General features: G+C 40.5%; 1 protein-coding gene across 1 annotated transcript in view; it reads right to left on the bottom strand.

Annotated features, from left to right (window-relative positions):
- TRPC7 (transient receptor potential cation channel subfamily C member 7) overlaps positions 1 to 4,001 on the bottom strand; it is a 304,845-nt gene that overhangs the window by 207,629 nt on the left and 93,215 nt on the right. The gene's annotated exons all lie outside the window — the stretch shown is intronic.

The following is a 4,001-nucleotide window of genomic DNA, read 5'->3' as shown; positions in this document are numbered from 1 at the left end:
GGTACTCAAGGCACTGCCCCACTCTGGAAAAGAGAACATTACATCAGAGTAAAATCAAGTGACCTCCAACTCGTTCAGTTCTATGCATCATTTAGAGAAGAACTTAACTGAATAGCCTTGTAGCTATACAAAAGACCGATGAGCACTTTTTGAATTGTCCTTAATTAATGAGCCTGTGTTAAGCTAAAATAAATTAATATTTCCCTCCTAAAATTTTGACATAGGGCCACTATTGATGGCATTTTCCGGGATGCTGATTTTATAAGATAAGCACTAAGCAGTGATGCTTCCCTGTATCCTTAGTATCACTACTGAACCCTTTCCAAGGCAACTTAGACTATTTATTATGCACTAGTGAAGCAGAAACCAAGCACAGCTCAGCCTCCTAAACGTTATTTTTGCTTTGGGGACATTGCTGCATGTTCCTCTTTTCCCTGCTGTATTAAGGAGTGGCAGCCGTCCCCCTGAGTTACAGCCATCTGTGTTCTCAGTGTTCTAGCAATAATGGAAAATTCCACTCTCTGACTGAAAGGTGAGCTGTATGTTAAAGCTAGATGGCAGATTTGGGAATCATCTTGAAACAAATGAGCAAAACAGAGAAATGAAAGCTGGGTGGGGGAAAGGTGGCATTATAAATTCCAGTATGGGTTTTCAACCCCTCTCTTGTTCTTTGCTTTTCCTGTTTGCAGAGGAATGGTTCTGAAATTCAGTTATTTCCTTATCCCTTATTTGTATACCCCGCTTTATTTTTTTATTCGTTTGGCAGGATTTCAAATCTCCTTTCTATGGCCTGGATCCTGAACTGGGTTCTGCGAGTGCATCCAACGGACTCTAATGGTGCAGGAGTTCACACTATGGGACCTACAGGAACCCCGTTGAGATCATTTCTCCCTGAGAAACACATCCACCTCCAAAAGAGAAAGACAGCAAGTCCTCTTTAAAAATCACAGTAACAAAACCTGAAAAATTTGAATTTTTTTTTGTAAATTTCTTTGACCATTTCTTTGGATTTTTCTCCCAATTTCTGCAGTATCTCCTCTTTTCTTCCTCTTCCCCTAATTACTTTTCCTGTTTTCAGAAAACCCAAATAACCATGCCATTGTATTGTAACTACATAATAATTGCCAGAGATGTACTGAAGTACTCAATACAATTGTGTAGCACAAAGACCAAAAATCCTCATTGATGAGCCCTCCTTAGCTCTATTTATTGCCCAACAGATGTTGATACAGCATCTCATGAAATCTTACCTGACAATTTAATTGAAAATTGGATTGGATGTGAATTCAGTTATATGGATTGGAAATTGACTAAAGGAACTGTAAAAAAAGGTTAATAATAAAAGGCTGTCTATGGATTTTAGGCCCAAGGTATATGACAGGACAGATCCTCTAGGGACGGTCTAGCTCCGAGCTAGTGGAAAACTGGCACTGACCTGAGAATTTAAAGAAAGCCATAAAACTTCCTTTCAGGTCTCACACATCCAGCAGGCTGCCGTAGCACTGCCTAGGAAAATAGTAAGGTATTTTCAGAAGCAGAGAAGATTATAAAACTTGGGAAGAGAGAAAGGAAAATTGTTGAGAAAAGTGAGAGAGAAAAGAGCAAATGACAAGGAGGGACAAACCGACATCCAACAGAGCAAGAACATCTTTGAGACAGTCAGACCTCTGGAGAGAGTGAGAACAAGGACATTGTGACACCACTTTAAAAGAAAATGACGCTTGAGCTTAATCAACAGATCATCAGCCGTTATGGTGAAGCCTCAGAGATACGTAGACACTGCTCACAAATCACCGCTTCGTATTATTGCTTGGTGGTGGTTTTGAAAACATCATTCCAATTTAAAAAAAACCAGCCACAAATATTTGCTACATGAATGCTGAAACTCTAATGAGCAGAAAAGCAGAGTCATCCTGGGTCAGATCAATAGTCCGTGTGATCTGTTATCCAGCAGTGACCAATAAATGATGCTTCAGAGGAAAGAGGGGGGGGGAGGGAATAAACCTCTCTAGCAATGCTGCACATGAAGGGAAAATCCTCCCTGAGGTTTGTGATTTGATCTTCTATATCTTAGCTCACAAAGCTGCAAATATTAATAGTCATTAAATGACAACGCGTGGGTACTAGTGCAAGACCAAAACCTTGCACTTACAGATGGCAGACCAATGATTAAAGCACACAAACCTCTACCATATAGTACAGTTGGTAAGCTCCAAGGCACACGTGATCTACCATAAGCACACCAGGGAAATCACAAATAGGTGAATCAACATTTTGGGATCATTTAGACGAGCAACAACCAGATTATTCATTGGACACTGGTACTAAAGGACCTCACTTTCCAGCTACCATGAATCCCAAAACACCTTTTGAATTCTTCTACCCTCATCAGGGTTTGCTCACAAAAGTAGGAGGCAGCTTAGTGACCAAGGACAGCAGATCTCTTACAGTCCTAATTTCAGGGAAGCAGGAGGCCATCTGCCATAGGACTGGCTTCTAACCAGGTAACTGCATTGTCAGGGGCTCCCTCCGGACGGCTGCCTCCATCCAGCTCTTGATCCTGAAATTTTGTGACTCCGTCCCCAGAGAGAAGCTACTTCGGAGTTGGAAAGAATGAATTGCCTCAAAAGAGGCACTCTCTTCTTTTCTTCCCTTCATAATGAGGGATCCACATGTTTTGCAAGTGGAGGGGATGATATGGCACATAGTTATTATTCTGCATCTTTAATCAGCATTAAGATATGGTTCAATAAACCACGAGTCCTGGTTTTCACGATGTAGCATCCTACACAAAATCTCAGAAAATTGCTTTGCCATGGCTTTTGTAGCCGTCTGCAAAAGCCAGACTTTTTATTGAACCAGATCCTAGCCTCTCTCCAACTGAATGGATTTCAAAGCTACCAATATGCTAAAAAAGACTGTTAAAGATACAACGAAACAGTCACAGGCACAAAAGCAGGCTTTTCACTGACCCAGCTAATTTCTGAATATTGAAATTCCACCTCGAGAACTCAAATGGTTTCCAGCTGAATTGATTGTCAGCCTTAGTTAATACCAGCAGTGATATATGAAAATAAAAAAATAAATCTCACTTGCTCCACAATCAAGCCTTATGCCAGAGATAAGCATCCTATAAACAGAAATACAAACTCTCAAAGATTATGCTGTGGTTATTCCAAATGTGCTTTTTGCATTGCGACTATGTCTTAACAAATAGAAGTAAGGAAGACCCTAAAAAAAAGCCATAAGACTTTCTCGTATGGGTTTCAATATGAATTGATGTTATTAAATATAATTAATTTAATGTGATTTAGTGTGACTAACATTAGGGGAATGATTCTTCTTAGGAATCTAGTTTACATCTTGGGTGTAGAACTGAGCCCTGCACGTACCTCTCATTTTGTGCCTGATCCAACACCCAATGAAGTCAATGGAATGACATCCATGGATTTCAAAGGGCATTAAATCAGACTCCTTGGGAGAAACAGGTTACTGTTTTCTCACATTTCCTTCCAAATCGGTATTGATCTATGCAGATTGCAGACCTCCAGAAAGAAGGGAGTTCAAGGTAGCAAGTACACAGCTGGAAAGAGGGAATGGGTATCAGTGGAGCTGGAAAAATGTAAATGCTATTTGGCAAGGAATACAGCAAAGCTGGTTTTAAAAAAAAAACCCACAAACAATCCCCCCTCCCAAAAAACCCCAGAAAGTTAGGCTTGCAAAATTTTTCACCAAAAGCTGGAGACAGCAGCCCTGCATCAGGAAGAAATGATTAAGGAAGGAATCGTGAGCTGCACTGGATGTGTTATTGCCAACTAGTTCATAGACAAATTAATAAAGTTGCAGACTAATTAAACCCCATTCCTTGCATCATGTCTTTCTTCCTCCATGTCTGGGATAATGACTTATCCAGGATCACACACACAGTCTGGGCACACTAAGGGAATTGAACCTGGTTTTCTTGAGTCACAGGCAAGTGCTCTGATCACAGGATCACCCTT

Source organism: Emydura macquarii, unplaced genomic scaffold (genome assembly GCF_026122565.2).
Source record: "Emydura macquarii macquarii isolate MOO-44397 ecotype Brisbane River unplaced genomic scaffold, CSIRO-AGI_Emac_v2 contig_2768, whole genome shotgun sequence".
NCBI classification, from domain to species: Eukaryota; Metazoa; Chordata; order Testudines; family Chelidae; genus Emydura; species Emydura macquarii.
Note: the sequence above shows the minus strand (reverse complement) of the source record. Positions and strands in the feature narration are given on the sequence as shown.